Source organism: Sander lucioperca, chromosome 16 (genome assembly GCF_008315115.2).
Source record: "Sander lucioperca isolate FBNREF2018 chromosome 16, SLUC_FBN_1.2, whole genome shotgun sequence".
In the NCBI taxonomy this organism is placed as follows: Eukaryota; Metazoa; Chordata; class Actinopteri; order Perciformes; family Percidae; genus Sander; species Sander lucioperca.
This window is the reverse complement of record NC_050188.1, coordinates 28,494,844-28,517,231: the sequence shown is the minus strand read 5'-3', so window position 1 is coordinate 28,517,231 and position 22,388 is coordinate 28,494,844. Positions and strand designations below refer to the sequence as shown.

General features: G+C 40.4%; 1 protein-coding gene and 1 long non-coding RNA gene across 2 annotated transcripts in view; both read right to left on the bottom strand.

Moving 5' to 3' along the window:
- LOC116035864 (ubiquitin-conjugating enzyme E2 E2-like) overlaps positions 1–22,388 on the bottom strand; it is a 116,362-nt gene that overhangs the window by 59,004 nt on the left and 34,970 nt on the right. The window lies entirely within an intron of this gene.
- Positions 8,495–10,567, bottom strand: LOC118493304. Its single transcript, XR_004895294.1, has 3 exons — positions 10,092–10,567; positions 8,815–9,027; positions 8,495–8,722 (listed from the first exon to the last, which is right to left on the bottom strand). It is a non-coding gene; the product is annotated as an uncharacterized LOC118493304 (long non-coding RNA).

Below are 22,388 nucleotides of genomic sequence, written 5' to 3'. Positions count from 1 at the left end.
GTGTGTGTGTGTGTGAGAGTATAGTAGTGTGTGTGAGAGTATAATTAAAAAGGAAGTTAGTTTGATCAAACAGGAAGACAGTTTAAATCCTCATTCCCTGATTCGCTGACAGCCTTAAAAACAAGCGTGTATCTGCCCAGAGCACTGCAAGCTAAACTGGAGCTACAAGGCACAATTAAAACAAGCAGTAGAACTTTACGACACTTAAAGGATAACTTTTACAGTTTTTGTTAGGAAGTTTAGCAGGGTAGACATGAATTTTCATTTTATTTACCTTCTTTTGCAAGTCCCGTTTGTTTTTGTGGAAGTTAATGGTAATGAGGAGGACATTACTTTGTTTTTTTTTGTTTTTTACAGTGTGTTCATGACATTATAAGGGAAACTGAGAGCATGGGACCTGACAGCATGGTTTTGCAAAGATTATTTGGTGAGCTTGATTCTTACAGACGGACAATGTTTTCCTTTATTTTGATTTGCCAGCAGTTAGGAGGGAGTGACAGTCGGGAAAGTTTGGGTGCACTAGAGGCTACGTATGCTTGTCTTTGTTCTATTATCAATTCAAATGAAAATTCAAGATCATTAGAAGTGAGACAACGAGCTATGTTTGATTCAAGAGCACCTTCAACTATCAGAAATGGTCTTCCTGGTCGCCCTCAGTACAGCATGCTACATGGTCAAATTACCCACTGTTTATCTCTTGGAATGAGTTGGCAAAGAATAGCTGTATGCTTTGGAATCAGCAGGCGGACACTGTACAGACATAGAGAGCAACTTGAAATTGGACCACTGACCTATACAGAAATGTCTGACGAGGTCTTGACTGACATTACTAGAGAGATCCTTCAAACCACCCCAAATGCAGGGGTTAGGTATGTGTTAGGAGGCCTGCTATCATGCAACATCAGAATACAACGCTGCCGCGTGAGACGCTGCCTGCAACATCTTGATCCAGTTGGACGGGCCTACCGGCGACGCCGCGCAATTCGATGAAGAATTTACAATGTTCAAGCGCCCAATCAGTTATGGTGAGTATTTTTTCTGTTTGGAAATAGTTCTGTCTTCGAATACACAAACTGGTCAAATAATAATTTCATGTTTTTTTAAATACTCTTACTATTGCAATAGTACACTAGAGTATAGAAGTCCATATACCACAGAAAATGTTTGTAGTAACATTAAATACAAATGTTGGAACTACTCTTATGTTTCAGATGGTTGTTTTTTTTCTTAATTAGTTTTGTAGTATTTTTATACCAAAACACCGGAATGCATTTACCACATCATATAATTATACAGTACATAAGGCAAAAGTATTGGATGGAATATTATTCATCCTGAGGAGACCCTTAATGCCCACAACAAATTTCATCCGCCCAATATTTTAATATATTTTATATTAGACTAGGAATGGTCTTACACTGTTGTTTAATGTCATGTTAATATAATGGTGCACCCTTTGTTTTAAACAATTTCTGTAAATGAGTTGACATACAACATACATATACTTTATTTGTCTGGCAATGGACCTTCTCAATGAAACACTTTTTGGAATGCTTTTTGCCATAGGATTTTAGAAATTAATCTACTAACATATGAAGGTTTTTTGACTTGATACACATCAACAGCAGTAAAGAGGGTTAAGGTATTAAATGCCATATCACAGGCTTCAGATATGTTGTAAACCACGAGAGTTGAGAAAAATAACAAATAGGTCAATCAAGTTGGGAACAGATTCTGGTTCTGTAAAAATATTTACCATGGTTGCAGTTCTTTTTTTCATTGTTGACATTTCAATTTTCACACAGGCATATTGATGGGAACCATAAACTGGTGAGGTGGAGGATGGTCTTTCATGGATGTGTTGACGGCTTTAGTCGGACCATCATATACTTGCAGTGCCTCAATAACAACAGAGCATCAAGTGTATTGGAACTATTTTGCACTGGTGTACAGAACTTTGGCCTTCCCTTAAGAATACGCTGTGACCATGGCATGGAGAACACAGCGGTGGCCCGGTATATGCTGGAGAGAAGAGGGTTAAACAGACGCAGTGTCATTACTGGCCGCAGTGTCCACAATCAGAGGATAGAGCGGTTGTGGGCAGAGCTAAATAGAGTTGTGTCGTTTCACTTCAGTAACCTGTTTGCCTTCATGGAAAATGAGGGCATACTGGATTCTACAGATGAACTCCATTTGTTTTGTCTTCACTACATCTACTTGCCAAGAGTTCAGAGAGCGGCTGCAGAATTTCGAAATCAGTGGAACAACCATGGATTATCTACACAGGGAGGACAAACCCCTCTACAACTGTGGCAGAGTGGGGTTCTTAACAGTGCCGGAGCTGGTAACTTGGCAATTGATGACATTTTTACAGGAAATGAGACCTTTGGAATCGATGAAGATAGGCCTCTACATTTAGAGACTGATAACAACATTGTTGTTCCTGTAAATGACTTTAATGTAAATCAAACAGTTATTAACACACTTCAAGAAACAGTAGACCCACTGATTGATGATGGCAACCACGGCATACAATTATTTTCAAGTCTAGTGAATTTTCTTAGTGAACGCTGATACTGAAAATGCAGCCGACACCAAGTGTTAACATGCTATCACAATTTGGGTTGTTTTGTAATGAACTGAATAATGTAACATTAACAACATTTGGATTTTATTTTTTACATTACTGTGCCTTGAACCTTTAAAGAAAAAACAAAGGTGTGCAGGATGTTTGTAAAATACAAACAATTTAGGTTTAAAGGTTCATTTTTGTTTTTTAACCTGGACCTTATTTTCCCATGTATTTGTGACTATGTAACCCTATAGTGCAAATGCGCATAGTCAATTTTGTCCACTAAAACTATTTTGTTTCTGTTTACAATGATAAAATTACTGAATCTGGCAATGGCGATTTCAGGTCTGTTATAATGTACTCTTTAAAGGACAATTCTGGCACAAAACTAACCTAGGGGTTATTAACAGATGTGTACCCACTCTGTCACTCTCTGGGACATGTTTTCATGCTAATCGAATGTTTTTAGCTTGAAAGACGCTAGCGCGGACCACTGATTAGCTTACAACACTAGTATTCAGGGCACAGGGAACGTAAAAACAAATCACTATTTATACCACTGAAAAGGCTCCAAATATCACCAAACTTCAACGGTAGCATAATGAGGGTCCCTAAATGTTAACCGAAGCATTGAGAACTTTGTAAGTGTACAGACAGTTTATTGAAAAGATAAGATGCAGGAGCTCCGTGAAAGGCCTACGAGAGAGAGAGAGCTACCGGTAGTCAATGCCGCAACACATCCTCGTACTTCAGGAAACTGGTGGTGTACCTGCGGACATTGTGAAGCTATGGCCACCGAACAGGAGTGTCGAGTGTGTGTTGCAAGGAGTGGGACCTGTTGCGTCGCGATGCCCAAGAGACACAGTGTTTTGTACAGTCTGAAGATTTCCCATCTCTGGTAAACAGGGCTGGACTTGAAACTCTTTCGGCGACCCAGACCGGAGGGACCAGATGGACAGTTATCCACTGAGTACACTAGACAAGTTATAGTGTGATTATTTCAGATATATTGAGCAAACTCCTTTTGATTTTAGTTTGCATCGCCAGCTGTAAGTCATGACTGGTTTTCAAGACGGCGGCGGCATGTAAAGATGAACGTGAGTGTCTTTGTAATCTATCTTTTTAATAAACTGTCTGTACACTTACAAAGTTCTCAATGCTTCGGTTAACATTTAGGGACCCTCATTATGCTACCGTTGAAGTTTGGTGATATTTTGAGCCTTTTTAGTGGTATAAATAGCAATTTTTTTTTACTTTCCCTGTGCCCTAAATACTAGCGTTGTAAGCTAATCAGCGGTCCGCGCTAGCGTCTTTCAAGCTACAAACTCATTCGATTAGCATGAAAACATGTCCCAGAGAGAGGTACACATCTGTTAATAACCCCTAGGTTCGTTTTACGCCAGAATTGTCCTTTAACAAAAATATTTAGAATAATAATCTGAGCATGTCAGTGACAAAACAAGCAATTACCCAATAACTAACATTGCATCTAGTTTCGCCACTGCCGACTACAGGGATCTTAATAAATACTGGACCAATTTCAAAGATTGTTCTCCCCATCAGTCACTTAGACAAACAAACATAGTAAAATAGGGTACAGGTTAAAAAAAATCTGAACCCTTTCACCTTTAACACTCAAAAGGTGATGTGTTTTTATCAGCAATCGCTATAATTTTTTTTCTTGCTAATTTTTCTGGTAAAAAAACAAACATATATTTTCACTGTGTATTCTTAACCTGTCTATTCCAAACATCCTCAAGAGGGTACTTGGAACTAACCACTCATGATGTTCTGTTATTCCCTACCAAAACCCTGTGTGTTACCAACTGCAAAGTCCATTCTCTCCCTGAAATCCCCATATTTATATCAAAAAGCGGTAGCTTAAGGCAGTTAATGCAGGTGTTGGCCATAGGCAAACAGCGTCTCGGGCTGGAGGAATGATCATGCAGGAAATCGATTGATGGCTGAGGGGAGAAGCCAACTGGAGGGATGACACTTGCACCTGTGGCAAAGGCTAGGATTTTACCTAGCTTTGATGGTCCTTCTTGCTCTGTAAACAACCAAAAAAAAACAAAGAAAACAATGAAATTGTACAGCAATCATCCCAGGAAGTTACAACATAGAAAACACCAAAGCTAAAGACTCAAAGAAAGACAGGAAGAAGTGAGCCATGGAAAGAATGTAATGACAAAAGGAGGGAAAGAAAGACAAATGTAAAGGAAATAGAAAGCATATTGTGAGATGGTGATAGAAAGGGTTTAAGTAGAAAAATAGTAGAATTTAAAGAATCAAAGAATAAATAATATAGGGGGTGGTAAGAACTAGGATGAAATTTTAGCCAAAAATATAAGTCAATGATGTTTGATAATGTTTTGAAAATTCCTAACATAATTTGAAATCCAGTTCAGTTCCAGTTTTGTAAGCTGCCAGTAATTTTTAGAATAATCAGGTGAAAAAGTAAAGTGAATTCACTGTTTCAAGTTTTGTTTTTCTATGTGTAATATGTCTTAATTGTGAAAATATAATTGTTGTACAGCCTACTTTACAAACAGAAATTGCCTGCTGACTGTATGAACTGTTTGAGGCTGTTTTTCTTTGAGTTGGGTTATTCTTGCACAGTTCTGGTAGGCCTAGTTGAAAGGGAACACTCTTAAAAAAATACACTGCTTTCCACTACTACCACTATATACAAAATAAAAAAAGATGCTCAAATGTTTTGATTTTCTTCTATTTGTGCAGAGAAAAACAGCAGAAATATTTCCAAATACAGTTTTTTTGTGTTATTATTAATGTAATAACAATCGCACTAATTTGGTTTATAAACAATAGTGTGACACAGACCTTTCAAGTGCCCCGCAGACTCTGTGGACCACCTGAAACATGAGGATGTCTTGAACAAGTAGGTCTCTGTCTTCAATGCATTTTAATGGCCTGAGGCACCCAGCATTTGCCAGGTAATCTTGCAGTGGTTCTGTGGCGTGTAACAGGTCATCCAAAGATGTACATTCTGACACCTAAAAAAACAACGCACAAAAGAGAGAACGAAACAATACATTTGCAAATATTTCTAGTGTGATTGGCCCAGCTACTTCAGTTCTGTTAGACCAGTGATACCTTGCTTTAACCATTGAGCTGCAGCCATCACACATGGAATGAAATATACACTTAATATTCGCATTTTACAATATATTTAAAGTACAATTACCTTTTTAACCTTCTCATACAGGTCAGCATCAGCAATGTCTTCCAAGACAGGCTTTATTGAGGACTTTTCACCAACTAGGCAAGCATACAGTGTTGGTGCCAAGAATCCTGGAGGAGGACCACCATGAACAAGACTTACAGCAATGGCTCGGCCAGCAATGAAATAGCGATCTTCTCTTAAAGCTGGAGAAAACATAACATTGACAGACAAAACATAGGATAACATGAATAGGACAAAACAAGGGCTGTGATTATAGGAAATATAAAGCAATCAATACTTTGGGACCAAAAATATAGCATTTACCAGAACTGTCCAGACCCAAATTCATTTTGCCATCCTTTCCTTCAAACATCGGTGACTGTATCAAGGCTTCCATAAGCAATCGTAAAGATTCCCTCCTAGGACCACCAAGGTCCACAGCCTCTTCATCTATTCCCAAGTCATCTGAAAACTTGATGCACATCTGGTACGAGGGATTGTAGGACAGTCGTTTGAAGCCACGCATGGCACCATCCAGTACTGAGGACCTATTGATGTTGAATCTGCATTTTTGGTTACTGACAATTTGGGATGCAAGACTGAGGAGTACATCCTGCGCTGATTTAGTGTTAGTGCATTCAGATGTCCTGTTGAAAGAGAAAAAAAAAAATTCTCATGAACAAGAGCATACCTTTTAGAGAAAACCAAAAGCCGCAGCAGTTAACTCAAGGATGGTACTAGTGGAAAATCACTTTTTTTTAAAAAAAATTTTAACTATCACTGCCAACTAATTTCTTAACAATATCCATATAACCACAAGAAAAAGGCAATTAATTAAAAAAAGAGACCAGTTGGGCAGCTTGATCGTACAGCAACATAATGACCCAAACCTTGCCTTTTTCTTGCCATCATATATGTTAGTACTACTTTTTTTTGCAGGGCAATATTGTCGCTTTAGAGGGTTATCTGTACCAGCACTATATAGACAGAAGGTTTCATGAATCAATACAGGTGATGCCTGTAAGAATTTTTTGTAGGGCTGAACGATTTTTACTAAATAATCTACTACGACAAGCAATAAATCATTGTATAGTATGAACAACACAAGATTAGATTAAACAAACTGTTCTTTCCTGGAGGCCAGGCCTGTATGTGATGATGAAATTTGGTGATGCATGAATTTATATGAATGACATCTTTTATTTAACTACTTCAGTCACAGTAGTATATTGAGCACTGACCAAGCCTGGTGTAAACATTCATATGAAAGTCAGAAACTAATCACAAACTAAAGTGCAGATTGCAGAAATATAAAAACAAATATGTGGCTTTACCACACTTAGTAGTATTTAGATTATTTAATTAGTATTTACTGTAATAAACATACGTAAACATGTGGATTGCACTTTTTAAACAGTCTTCTTTACTAGACTATATATATATATATATATATATATATATATATATATATGCATTTTATGTCTGTTAAGAGGCACAAAGGCACTCTAAAACTTGACCCGACAACTGCCTTTTTAGCTCAGGGGACGCTCATACACATAGCTTCAGCTTCTCCGTGTTGCCTGCACCGATTCGGGTCGGATTTTTTTCAATTGAAAGTACACGCATGTTTATAGCGATCAAGATTAATGTAAAAATTGGCCGGAATTCTCCTTTAACTGTACTAATAAAACCGTTGAAACACTGCGGGCATGCTGCTGTGAAAGCTCCCCGAACGTCATTAATCAGTCTGGTTGTTACCCCTCTCAGTGGCAGCTCCTCCACTCCATATTTTTATAACTGAAAAGTGAGCTAACCGCTAATCAGAGCTAATCGTTGCCTACCGAGCCTTGAGTTCTGTGTGCCTGTATTCATTAACTGCATGTATGGACTCGAGCCCGAATAAAACCCTTCATTTTATTAAAATGGCTGTAAAAGTTTTAAACTACAACTCAGAGTTGTTTGAATGACAGAAATGTGCTCAAGGTATGACGTAACGTTAGCGTGCCAAGTTGATGCTTTCTCTGCGGAGTGCAGACTGATTTGCTCTCGCGGGTCATGTGACCAAATTGCAGCCTTTGCGATTAGGAAATTGCGTTTTAACATATCGCGATATTATTGCAAATGCAATTAATCGTTCAGCCCAAAACTTCATTTACTTCAATTTCTGCAGAATAGCATGAAGTTAACTCATAACATCTACTCATTTAACAATGTCATACTACTCAGTCACTTACACATGACTCTCGAGACTGGCCATGATAGCTTGGCTTAATTCCTCGTCATCAGAAGACAAATCTGAGATGGAACCCATGATCGAAAGGTAGGTTGCACAGTCATCATTGCTGGCTGATTGAATCTGGTTAACAGTGGCAACATTTTCCACGTGCTGGTTCGGTGTGGTCATGGTGTCACTGGACCCTTGCTGTGATGTAGAGAGCTGGTTCGGTCTGGTCATGGTGTCACTGGACCCTTGCTGTGATGCAGAGAGCTGGTTCGCTCTGGCTCTCCTTGTGAAAGGATACCTAGAAACCTGCTGTGTTGATGCAAGTTGCGCTCCCCTAGCCCTTGTAGTCATAAAATTGTTGGTCTGATTGGTAGTGGTAGCTGGGTCATTCGCTGATGACGTGTCAACTTCTACACAACTGTCCTCTGAATCGGAACTGTTAAACTAAAAACAAAACAAACACAAAAAAGGAAAAAGGAAATGACAAAAAATGTAATCAAAAAATAAAGGGGCTAAACAAATTGACCAAACCATGAAAACTGTGCGCTCCAAACCGAGCAAAAATCTCCTCTTTACAATTATTATTTGTTTAAAGCTTACAGGAACTGGAAGGATGGTTGATTGTCTAATGTACACAGCCTTTGATCTGAATACTTTGTGAATCATAAAGCCATTCAGTTCCTGTCCTTCGCGCAACTTCGGTGAAACCAATTTGTTTCCACATGGCATCAAAAGTTCAATACTGGGGAAAAAATGGAAAAACAAGAAAAAATTTAATTTCAAAACAATTATGTGTCAATTAACCCATGTATATTCAGAATATTTCAACAATACCCGACATCCTCAGGAATTCTGTCCTTGAATGCTTCCCTAATCTCTGCAATAACCGTCCTGCAGTCCCACATTTTTCTCATTTCAAAGGCACTTAAAATACAGCCACTTTCATGAAGCCTTCTTCTGGTTTTATGCTTGCAAACTTCACTCCATGCTGGATGAGGTAACAATACAACATCCTTGTTGAAGGTAGGGTGATTCTGGGTAGTAGACCTAAAAAATAATGCACAAAGAATGTCATAATTGGCATTGCAATCATTATAATTATAATAATAATAATAATAATAATAATAATAATAATAATAATAATAATAATTATTATTATTATTATTATTATTATTATTGGTAGTAGCAGTAGTCCCGCAATCATATCATCATACTAGACCTTTTTTGATGGTAAAGTGTGTGGGATTAACTGGTGAGGGTGCTGATTTGCAGGTAACAAGGTGGTTTAAAGAGGTGACAAAAAAGCGATCACGGACACAGATTTAAGCTGCGGGACTGTTTCACCGTGAAACGCTCTTTCATACAGATGCAGTTCATTTCTGATCATAAATCTCAAAAGCCTTTTCCAGTGTTCTGCCCTGTAATCACAGACTATCCATTTGCCTCTGCAGACAATGATAACGCGCCACATCCAGCGTCCTCCTCCCAAAGGCGAGAGAAGTGAGCAGATGAGACAGTCCCTAACACATGGCATGCATTTATAGATCCACAGCAGGAAATGCAATTCCTGTCAGTGAGCTACTGTTGGGTAGTTAGACCAAGTAAATGTCACTTTACTAGCTAAAGTATTAATAGCATGGCATATTATACAGGATTTTTTATATTTTGAGTCCACCACAAAAGTTTTAGGATGTGAGTCCAGCGCGGTCCAACGCGAATGCAAAAACAACGTTAAATAGCTAAGCAACTCGTGGTAAATATTACGTTAACTAAAATAATACCGGTAAACTGTTTTACAGCTGTTACGGGTGTATCCATTGTCAATGTCACGCTTTAGCTAGCTAACTAACGTTAGCTAGCTAACGTTAAATGAGTTGAGTTATCAGGTATTCCAAATGGGGGCACACATCAATGTACGGTAGCTAGCTTAATGTTGAAACGAAATTAACGTTAAGGCAATCGCCATGAGAATGTCTACTTTTTAACACGTTCATTGCCTTATTAACGTTACAGCTAACTTAGCTAAGAAGCAGGAAAAATCGGTGGCTTCAATAAAACAATACCCCCGGCTACAGAAATAATTTTACCTTAATAAGTAACGTTAAACTCACCTCTTCCTTGACTTTGAAGTCCATCCACCGAAATACTGCTGAGTTTGATATCGGGGTTGCATCACTTGGCTAGCATTAAGACTAGCTCCTGGCAGAGTACTACTGCTGCCGCTCGTTGATGCACCTGATCCAGGTCTGAAGAGCCGGCGCATTTCATCGTCAACGTTAGCGTTAGAAATAGCCCCTGTGGATGGCTGTCGTTGTTGATCCAACATTTCTGACAATGACGTCACAGCATTTGGAGTATTCAAAAAGTTATTAATGAGTCCAATGGCTTCATTAAGCCGTCCGCTGTCTGCCATCTTGTCATGTCATGTCTCGTCTTGAAAGGGAAGGTGGGCCGTTAACTATTCTTCTTCATGTATAAGCCAATCAGGAACTGAGAATTTAGTACTATTTCCTTTTCAATCAAACTGCCTTCCGTTTCAATCAAACTCTCTCACATAAGCAAGTATTCTCTCTTGCACATACTGTTATTCTCTTACATTTACACAGTAATTATGGTTCTTACATATAATTATTCTTATTCACATAGACTATTAATCTTACTTATATATACTATCATTCTGTTTCACACATACTATTTGTCTCTCTTACATATATTGTCATATCAGGCATATAACAGGGTATTTCTGTTTGTGTAAGAGATAATAGCAATCTGTATAAGAGAGTATGATAGTAAATAAAGGAAAGTTTGACTGTGCATGTAAAAGGTTATGCCAGTTTATGTGCAAGAGTATAATGGTATATATATGAGAGTATAATGGTGTATATGTGAGGTTATGGTGTTGTATGTGAGACCAAGTATGAATTATTTCCTATACGGCCTCTCATATGTGTGTGTGTGTGTGTGTGTGTGTGTGTGTGTGTGTGTGTGTGTGTGTGTGTGTGTGTGTGTGTGTGTGTGTGTGTGAGTGGTGGCTGCTGAGGCCACGGCCTCAGCCTGGCTGTCTGTGCACAGCTCCCTGCCAAAACAGTAATGGAATCTCACCGTAGCCTATCTCTGCATTGGAACTGTTTGTCCTGGTGCCAAGATTTCACTGTTTACCCACACAGGAGCCCTCGGGGGCGGGAGCTGACCCCCTCACCCCTGCAGGGAAGGGGTTACATGTCCTAACAGCGGAGTGGAGACTCAGGAAAGGACCAAAGGATCCACCCAGCGATGATTTACGCTCATCCATTAGCTCTTCTTAAAACAGCATTAATGTTTTTTTTCCCCCTGTTGAACTGCCTTGAAAGTAAAAAGGGAAAACACCCCCTCCACCCCTCCCCATTAGGAGCCCAGCCTTGAAGGTGATAGCTGTTGAAAGCTGACCACAAAAGGGCACATTAAGAATTCAACAGCTCGCACAGCCACATCAGCTGGAAAACCGACTGAGGCATGCATGGAGACAATTAACCCGAGATTTACTGTGTGGAGGATGATCAGGCGAGGTATGGGGAATCTGCCACTTGCCCCTGTGGTCTCCTATGAAACACACTCTTTGATTTAGTGCTAGCTCGGAGGCCTTGCCAGTGCAGTGACTGGTATCATGACGGGAAGGCCAGTAGCGTGAATGGCTCCCACAGGCTCCGTAGTGCTGCATCTGGCGGGCAGGTGACCTACAGTCGGCTTGCCGCAGTAAAAACTGCCTTGAAACCCCAGCTATCTTTGCACTGAGCGCTTAATTAATCGCATCAAGGGCAGACGTGTGTGCAGCGAGGACAGCTGAGGCGACTGAGTGACTGAAAACACTTTTCGGTAAGTTGATGATAAGAGCGACAGATACTGTTCAGATAGACAGCGGAGAGGGATCAGAGCTGCCTGAGGAGAGGGGGATGATTAGGAACACAATGCCTGAGTGATAAAAAATATATATATATAGATAATTTCCCACGCCTGCCGTGGTCTGCTAACTGAAACACATTACGGGTCGGATTTTAAGGCGGCTGTGAAGTGTGTGCTACAGTGGAGTCTGTGGGCGCAGCCTGGCTCTCGCTGCACTATTGATTCAGCAGCACTGCAGTTTAGAGAACGCTGGCTGGGTATGAGAAATGGAAAATAAACAGAGGGAACCAAGTGGGAGCTGTGGGATCTCCATGGGAGCAGACCAACATTCACCAGTTAAAGAAGACAGAATGATGGTTGTAGTCCAAAAACAACCCACTGCTTTCAAATGTTAGAGAAACACTTGAGACTCAAAAGCTGCGATCGAAATTCCCACTTTTAGGTTTCAGTCCTTTTAAATCGGAACTCTTTCACTTTACACTGCCGTTTTAAATCTAATGTAACCCAGGCTCATTCACTCAGTTTAACTACTTTTCAAAAACCAGAAAACAAGTCATTTTCTGACAGGGCATCCACATTGATCTGTCAGAAAATGGACTAAACTCTGAAGCATGTCTTTTAGATGGTTTTGGATTGTTAAAAGGGAACTTTGCAGAGTTATTAATCGATTGTAAAGATAATATACTAGTGATTTAGGGCCTTTTCACACTTGAAAGGCCGAACCAAGGTCTGAACCGAGGTTTATGTTTTTGTTACATTTGGATCCAGTTAGTTTTGGGTTCACGCTGCAGTTATGCAAGCGCACTAATAAATGCCGTGTCTCCCGATACTTGTAATTGATCGGTTTGCAGACGGGCTTCCCCGTCCTCTCGTATCCTCTCTCTGGTATCGCAATTTTTTTAACCATTCAAAAAATGCTTTCACACTAGAAACGAACCGGACCATGATTCAGCTTGATCCGGACCAAGACTACCTCTTATGGTCGGGCCATATTTTGGGCGTTTGGTCCAGACCGTGGAGGTTTCACACCTGTACTTTTGGTACACATCTTTGCATCAAATGCCTTAGATTAACTGGCCACTGATGGTTAGGTCCGGCAGGCAATGCACTGGGTGAAACCCTGGCTTGAATTTTAAAACGGTCATTGTACTGTGGGAAGCCCACATCGTGATCATGATTCATTTTCGATTAATTGTGCAGCCCTAAGCAGAAGTACAGCAAAACATTGCTGAGCTATTAGTGGCACTGCTGCTTTATAGAAAAAATAAGAACACGCTCTACTCTGACTCTAAACACCTAAATATAATCATGAATCTGTCTGTTCAACTGCATTAAACTTTCTGTGCATCCAAACAGAAATGAAACTAAAATGGACAGCCCCAATGTAACATGTTGAATATAAAAATGAAAAACAATGAATGGACATATAAAAGTGTCTGTCTGTATAGCAAACAAGTACGCATATATTTAACAGAAATGAGAGACACATTAATTACCGAGATCGATTCTGAAACAAGGTTTTGAACAACAAAAGGCCAGGGGCAGTGGAACCTGAAGAACCGTTTATGCATTTGTCTTTCAGACATCAATAATTGACCCTTGACCTGCAAAGAGAGGAGACAGAGACAACAACACACCAGGTTTTCCTGAGGCCACACATTTCTGTGGCAGTATCAGCCGTGACGACGCATGATGGTGTCAGTGGAGCAAAGCTCGCCTTATCTTCCCTTCTCTCACAACTGGTTGGTTGAGTTAAGCTGTAACAACACGGGCAGATAAAGAGACGCCCAGGACTGTTTCTGTCAGCTATCTGCCCTATCTCTGTGATGACAGGGGACTCTGGCTACTAACCAAACACACACACACACACACACACACACACACACACACACACACACACACAACTCAGCCGCTCCTCTACAGATCAGAAGAGCTGATGTTCTATTACTCACACTAACTCGGTTTCTCATTATGTTTGCAGCGCGGCGGCTTGGGTGAGAGGGGACGACTGCAGAGCCTTTGGAGGGAGGGAGGAATCTCAGTTTTTCAACCGTGTTTACTAGGGTTGTTGAAATTAATCATTCTGTGGCTGGGTTGGCTCAGCGGGTAGAGCAGGCGCACATATGCTGAGAGGTTAATGCCACAATGCAGAGGTGCAGGGTTTGAATCCGACCTGTGATGATTTCCTGCATGTCCCCCCTCTCTCCCCTTTCTCACCTAGCTGTCCTGTCAAATGAAGGCGGAAAAGCCCAAAAAAATAATAAAAAAAGAAGAAATTAATCATTCCATCGATGCGTCGCGATGTGGAACTGGACGATTCTGCATAGATGCGGTGACAGACCATAATCGATTATTGCCTACTGATGTTGGTTGCTGATTTTCTGCCCTTTTTTGTCTGTTGTCTGCTGTGTTTAGACTCAGCTACCTTCAGGAAATGTCTTTTTTAAGAACAGATACAATAAAAAGGGGAGTTCATATACATCTGACTGCTTGAATTTGTCGATGAAAACCATGTGTAGCAATTTTATAATCATACTGAGGAGGAGAATATTTGACTGTTCGGATATTCGTTCGTTGGGTAGGTATTTGATTTTTTTATTCTGGGAATTGAAAATAGTTGGGTTTTTTGTTTTCTTTTTCCTTCAAAACTTTAATAGCTGAATCTTCAAGAAATAATTAAAAAAATGAAATAAAATGAACCCTGAAAAAATGTACATGCAGGCTGAAATGAATGCAGCGCTGTTCTGTCCATCTCAGCCGAGAACGGAGACATTGTTACCACTGCGCATTTTGTTACATTACAGTCCTTCCAGAGTTTTTTTGTGATTGTTGCGGGCAAAAATCCTTAATTATGCGGCACGTTTTCTTAAAAAATGCGATGGAATATGCGGGATATTTATGCAATTTTATGCGATGAAATTGCGGGAACTTGCAAAAACTAGAAAAATATAGAATATATCACTTTGTCGCACAACTTTCCTTAGAAAAGTTAATATGACAAATCAAATGTAGTGCATCATTGAGCTCCCAAGAGCAGCCATGCAGTTGCCAAAAATGGAGGCCATACACACCATATACACGTTCACATACGTAGCATGATAGTTATTTGTAGTGTGTGGATGCCCACGGTGATGCCAGGGCTCACCGATACTCTACCTCTGGATCCTTTTTGTGCCACATTATTTTAATTATGAACATTTTCACACCAGGGATCTAAAAAAGTTTTTCTCAGTCTGAGGTGTATTATTGCAGCCCTCTGAAACAGCATTTACACAGTCCTGAATAGGGATGGGTTTAAAAAAATAAAATACGATTTTCCGATTTAAATCGACTTTCATTTGAATGATCCAATTTCGATTCATACAATTCAGCATCAATCTTTGTCTGTATCATATGAAACAAGACCTAGAAGGCCTAAGGAATCCATTGGTACCAACTATGTCATGCTAGCTTGTCGGGAAGAGGCTTAAATAACGCTCCAAAGTTAGGCTACCGTATTTTAAAACTTTACTGAATGTAGAGTCTGTAGAGCTGCACTTTATTGTGTGTTCATGTTCAATAAAAAGTACATTAATGTAACTGCTTTGGGGTCAATTCTATATGTAAACATTAATACTTGTAATAATGCAGCAGGTTAGAGGGAACTTTGTACAATTGTAGAATCTCTTTCACATCTCAGCAAAATTGGTTTTGCAACTGAAATATCCCAAATCGGCATTAAATCTTGAACGCAAATGAACCGGTACCCTGTGAATCGGAATCAAATCAATTTGGGAAATCAGTGGCGATACCAAGCCCTGGTCCTGAAAGACTACAGTACACCTCAATCTAGACTGATGGAACTACAAAATATCAAAAACTAATGAAATGGGTGACTCCATTCATTCAGACAGTGGGTGTGTACAGTAGCTGCACTCAGGGAGAAACCATCATATCAGAAGGGGACGACATGTCTGCAAGAGCCCCTTTCATAAAAGTCCAATTATGGCTGGTGGTATCCGTGTAGTCTAAATGGGTAATGCTCAGGAAGTCAAAGTGGGTTTCTATGTATCCGACATGAATGAAGTTTCCTCTTAAAGCATATGAGAGGAAGTGGTACATTTATGTGAGTGCAATATGTTTGAATAGTGTGTGTGTGTGTGTGTGTGTGTGTGTGTGTGTGTGTGTGTGTGTAGATAGACAGAATATGTAACTGCCTCTCTATCTGTAAGAGACTGAGTGGCGCTGTTGGAGGATACTGCAGTCCTTCCTCTACAGAACAGGACGGCATATCTAATGAGAGGCTAATCATTTATCCAACACAGAGACACGATGTGCAAAGCTGATATACGCACACTGATGATGACTTCACAGACACACACACACCCACACACACACACACACATGCGCGCACACACCCACACACACACCACTGCAGAGACAGGCTTAGTCAGCTGTAGCAAACTGCAGACAAATGAATGGAGGAAAGGAATGAGGATGGAGCAGCAGAAACAGGCGAGGAAGCTGTGCTGTAGAATCAGTAATAGCAGTATGTCAATATCTGGGCCTCTCTGAACACAGCCAATACATACGCTTCTTTTGATTATTTCTAGGAGTATGGTAGGGGTTTCAAGCAGGCCACAGACTGAGTTTGAAAAAACAGGCTACAAAAAGAACGTTTGCTGCACAGGGGAGTTTGATGACCGGATGACACGGGAAGAATGCTTTCCCCTCCTTACGACACACAAACAGGACAAGAGCACCCTCCTTTTGTGTTTGATCACAGACTCCAAAAACGCCGCAGTAATATTCTAGACCAGCAGGTAAAAGAACTGTTTTTGTCAAAAGAGGCTGGTGGCTTTGTAGAGAGCTGGGTATTAACAGCTTCAGTTCCCCGTCGTAAAGCAAAGTATAGCCTTGAAAATATTCTAGATATGGCGTGCACTTTAACAGATACTGATGTTTTTTTAAGTGGGCCTTTTTTTAGGTGTCTAAAATACATTTAGCTGCTGCCCCTGTGTCCACAGTCGTACATTGCTTAGCTTCCGTATCGGGACTCATGTCTGCTTCTGAAAACCGTCATCTGTAACGCACTGACTATTATGAAAGAGGATTAGGGCCACATGTGAAAAATATATTTGGGTTCTGAGTTTAAAGTCAGAATTTAAACTCAGAATTCTGAGATAAAGTCTGATTTTTTTTCTTCAGATTTCAGACTTCTTTTTACAATTATCTGACTTTTTTTTCTCAGATTTCTTATTTTAGACTCAGAATTCTGACTTTTAACCCAGAACTCAAATACATTTTCTCACGTGGCCCCACTCCTCTTCCGTAGACTATAGATTACTATTACTACAGAGAGTACCTCATACAACACACTTTAAAATATCCAAACTATCCCATTCATATTAACGCTTTTCTTTGAAATTGATGGTCTTAACTTTGTTGCCTCTGACATACGTAGCCCTTCACCTTTTAACTAGTGTGGAGGGGCAAACAGTATGTCAGTCGTAGGAGCTCATACTGAAAAGATTGGTAAAAGTCATAATACACCTCCACTGACGGAAGAAATTAAATCTTAAATATAATATTATTAAGGGGGAAACCACGTATTCAATAAGTGAGGCGACCATCATCTAGCATCTTCGGCACTGATGATGACCAGATGAGCTTCATCATGTTCGAGCTCAGCAGTAGGGGTGGGCGATATGTATCGTCTACGATAATATCGTCATTGTTGTGTTAACGATGTGCAAATTGACATTATCGAGTATTTAAATAACTTAGAAAAAAACACATCAAAACACGCATTGGAATGCTACACATTCACTAATGTCGACAAAGATGGCGGCGCGCAATTGTGCAGCGGCTACTGGCTCTCCTGTTGGTGTATATTTAACCCTTGTGTTCTCTTCACCATCGTCCATGAACTTGTCATTCTGGGTCAAAATTGAAAAAAGCGCTTTTTGTGTCCATTTTTCTATGCTTTTGGCATTTATTTTTTTTGTGGTTTTGTCCCTCTTTTCAACACTTTTTTTTTATTCATGGTAAATAAACCTAATTTAAATGACATTATAGGATGCTGTTTTGAAATCAAATGCTATGAAATTAAATAAATCAACCAAAATTCAGTGGATGTAATCATTCATTTTACCTGCGAAGAACATGGATGCATGGAAGTATATGTTGTCTGGGTTCCATACAACGTCCATGCATGCTTCCAAGTTATTTTGGGGAAATTTGGTTGTTAAGAAACCCAAATTTCTGATATAAAAACTTTGAAAACGGGTCAAATTTGACCCGAGGACAACACAAGGGTTAATCAAGTACAGCCACACTGAACTAATCAATATAGGACTACGATACAACACAGCCGTTACGAGAGCCTTCCAGGCGCCTCATAACATCCCGGAGGACATAACCAGACCGGGCGCTCCGTGGATTGTCGTTGGCAGCTAGCAGGCCGAGCTAGCTACCGGCAGGATCGAGACAAGAACTCCGGCAAGACCAGAGGAGGAGAACTGGGCATTTTTGTGCATAATGAATGGAGTACCAACAGCAGGATCGTTGCCCAGCACTGCTCACCTTACGGAAGCCCTGTCGGTAATATACAGGCCATCTTATTTACTACGAACACAGCACACTGCCATCTACATAGCCCCCCATCAAACACTTCACAGCAATTATTTGGAGCAGTGCGCCAAAGTCTAGAAAATGATAAAACCTTCTGAGGCTATGTTCAAACTTGGCGTCTTTTATTAAGCTGCCAGTGTCTGTTTTACATTTTAATCCTACGGAGTAAACCGCGATTTCAAAAAAGTCGTGAGCGCTTTTTTAAACGCCACCGGCAACTTCTTTTTTGCAGCTCGGGGCGTCTTTGAAGTTGAAAAAAGTTCAACTTTTCTAGAAAAAAACGCCCTACGTCAAGCGTTTTTTTTGACAGCCGACCAATGACAAGCGGAGTAGCCAGACTTGTTGTTTCCATAACAACAAGAAAAAATGTAGTCGGAGCCCAGCGATACGGTATGACCGGGTACTCCCTGTACAGGGAACTCACTTTGTTTTATCTAATGTTAGCATTAGCACCCCCCTCTCTCTCTCTCTCTGTTCTTTCTCTAGCTCGCTCCACCACTTTGTTTTATCTAACGTTAGCATTAGCACCTCTCTCTCTCTGTTCTTTCTCTAGCTCGCTCCATCTCTTTGTTTTATCTAACGTTAGCACCGCTCCACATAGCGCTATAGCTAGGATACTGTAGCAGTAGCTGTTGTTATAGCAACAAAGGACGCTCTCGGCTGCTTTTTGGAACCAAAACTGGAGCTTTTTCTTATATTACAAAAGCGCTCTAGTCAACTTTTTCTTGTCAAAAAAGACGCCAAGTGTGAACATAGTCTGAGTTCAGAAAATAAGGAAACAAATTCAGTCAGTGGCTGATGTGTGTGGAAAAAAAATCCCCTACTGCTGCACTGCAGGTGGGATAATCACCAGAGGGATAAACTTCTTAGGCTACGTTTACATTGCTATGTTTTGGTTTTTTAGCGTTTGAGTTTTGAGCCAAAAGTGATCTCCGTGCACACAAGTGTTTTTATCTCCAGTAGAAGAACTAATCTCTGTTTAAACTAACACGCCCAAACCTCACATCTCATCAACATTCTGGTATACTGGGCATAAACATGAGGCAGCATGTATGCATGCCTGTTGCTGGTAGTTGCCATGGTAACGTAAGTAGCTTACTCTCAGAGACCGAGATGTCGAGACCGATAAGACCCAATCAGGCGGTAAAATGTTGGCGTCCGTTTGCGGCCGTTGAGACTGCAACACAACCCCGCAGATTCCAAACCAAAACAGGTCAGAAGTGTTTCCTAATGTCTCGAGTTTAGGGGCTCGGAAACGCCAGAGCAGGGGGGAATGAGAGGGGAGAATGTCAGAGCAGGGGAAACGAGAGGGGGAAACGTCAGAGCAGGGGGAATGAGAGGGGGGAACGTCAGAGCAGGGGGAATGAGAGGGGGAAACGTCAGAGCAGGGGGAATGAGAGGGGGAAACGTCAGAGCAGGGGGAATGAGAGGGGGAAACGTCAGAGCAGGGGGAATGAGAGGGGGAAACGTAGCAAAAGATATATGTTTTTAAACCAAAATGTAGCAATGTAAATGTAGCCTAAGGCGACACACTTGACATCTGAATAAGATCTGGGCCTGACGTCTGTTCCAGTCGGGGTCAGTTGGTCTGTCAGTCTTCAGATAAAATCATACAGGATGTGATATGTAGTATTATGATAAAATTATACAGGGTGTGATATGTATCATACAGGATGTGATATGTAGTAATATGATAAAATCATACAGGTTGTGATATGTATCATACAGGATGTGATATGTAGTATTATGATAAAATCATACAGGGTGTGATATGTAGTAATGTGATAAAATCATACAGGGTGTGATATGTAGTAATGTGATAAAATCATACAGGGTGTGATATGTATCACCTAGGATGTGATATGTAGTATTATGATAAAATCATACAGGGTGTGATATGTATCATACAGGATGTGATATGTAGTATTATGATAAAATCATACAGGGTGTGATATGTATCATACAGGGTGTGATATGTAGTAATAAACACACATGACTTGCATACTTTTCAAATAATTCGCTACGTTGATAAAACACATGTAATGTAGGTCAATAGAGGCCAAACGGCGTTGATAAACACGCTAAAAAACAATTATGCGTCTTGATAACACGCCAAAATGGCCTACGAATTGGCGTGTCATACATACGCCACTTAGTGAGATCAGTCTGGTCAGCCAGTGGGAGAGCAAAGCTGGCTGAAGAGATGGAGAATAATTAGTATTTCCATAGTGGCGTCTCCCTGCAGGGGGGCCTCCTCTGTTTCCTCTCTGAAGCAGATGGGTGCCTCTCTCTCTCCGTCACTCTCCGCTCAACTTCCCATATTATTCTTCGTTTTTCAAACGTTTTTGGGGTCCAAATCCCCTGGATTTCTACCCATGTAGCAGGCATCACTGCACAAATCTGAAGTGATTTGACAGATCATGATATCTACAGCGTGTTCAAATCCTTCACAGCAGAACAAATTGGCCCTAAACAGCCCCTTACTGTAGTAAATGCCCCATTAGATGTACAACTCCATAATCCCTGATAGAGTCACTGGAATGAATAGTCCACTTGTGTGTGCTTGTGTGCATCTGTCTGTAAACATCGAGATAGTCTCACTTTAAGTATCCAAGGAGAACTGAGGAAGTCTCTGGGATGAGAGACGAAACGTCTGCAAGAATCTTAACCAAGTCCAGTTGCTCTTACATTGAACCTTCCTTGGAAAATAGAGCTGCAAACACGTATCGATTAGTTGTCAACTATTAAATTAATCACCAACTATCTTGATACTCTGAGTTGTGGACAAAACAAGACATTTGAGGACGTCGTCTTGGGCATTTGGGAAACACTGATCCACATTTTTCACCATTTTATGACATTTTAGAGACCAAACAACTAATCCATTTACCCAGAAAATAATCGGTGTGTGCAGCCCTGTCAAGTTCAAACCATTTGTTTACAACTATTGTCTAAAATATCAGTGTGCACTGTAGCATTACGTTTTCTGCAATTGGAAATAAGGGCCTAGTCCACACCATAAACATCATCACTGAAGTCTGTGTAAGAGTCCACATACTATTGGCCCAATGGTTAAAGCTGGGGAAGCCCTTCAGTCAAGAAGTGAGTCAAAGTTTAAATATCACAGAGTTGTTCTTAAGAAAAATGTAAGAAATATTGCTCATAGTTTTTGACAGCAGCTATCAAGTGACACGCACTAAGTCAACCGTGTGCTTTCAAAGCTAACGGCACTAACAGCATGACTGCTTTCTAATATTACACAGGCGAGGGAGGGTAGAGTGTCTGTTTTGTCAATAACGTCTCCAGAGCTGCAACCTTGAGCTCAAATGAGGATAGATACCTGTGGTAAAACTACCGTGTTGTGGACATATTTCAGCTATTTTAAAACTCATGACATGTGCTTCATGCACTGAGATCAGTGGCGACAAAAGCAGAGAGATACATCGACCTTGGTTCATCATTTCAGACTGTATGGTTATCATATGACAGCGTGTTGTTATTCTAATCCACTCCCGTAACCAGTGAGCGCCTACGCTTGTGGTATTTCTTAGCAGTAAACCACAGCCTCAGCACCGTTCCCCGTGAGCCAAACACACTGAGGTAAATAACTCGTCACCAATAGCAGGGGTTTCCCTGCCATTTGAAGTCTTAGGTGTTTTGGCAGTACCTGAGCTGAATGAATGTGAAATGCGGCAAAAAAGCGCCAAAAACAGTGAAAAAAACATCAAACTAACTAAAAGACTTTTCTCAGATCTAATGATTGTAGTTGGACTTCTTTAGCAAGTTTTGTCTTTACTTTTTTTGAGTGTAATTCATTTATTATCTGCTCTAGCTTTGCCAACATTTTAGACACAGATATGGTAATAATAATGGTCCAATATGATGTCAAATTGCATTTGTTTTTTTTATTGAAAAAC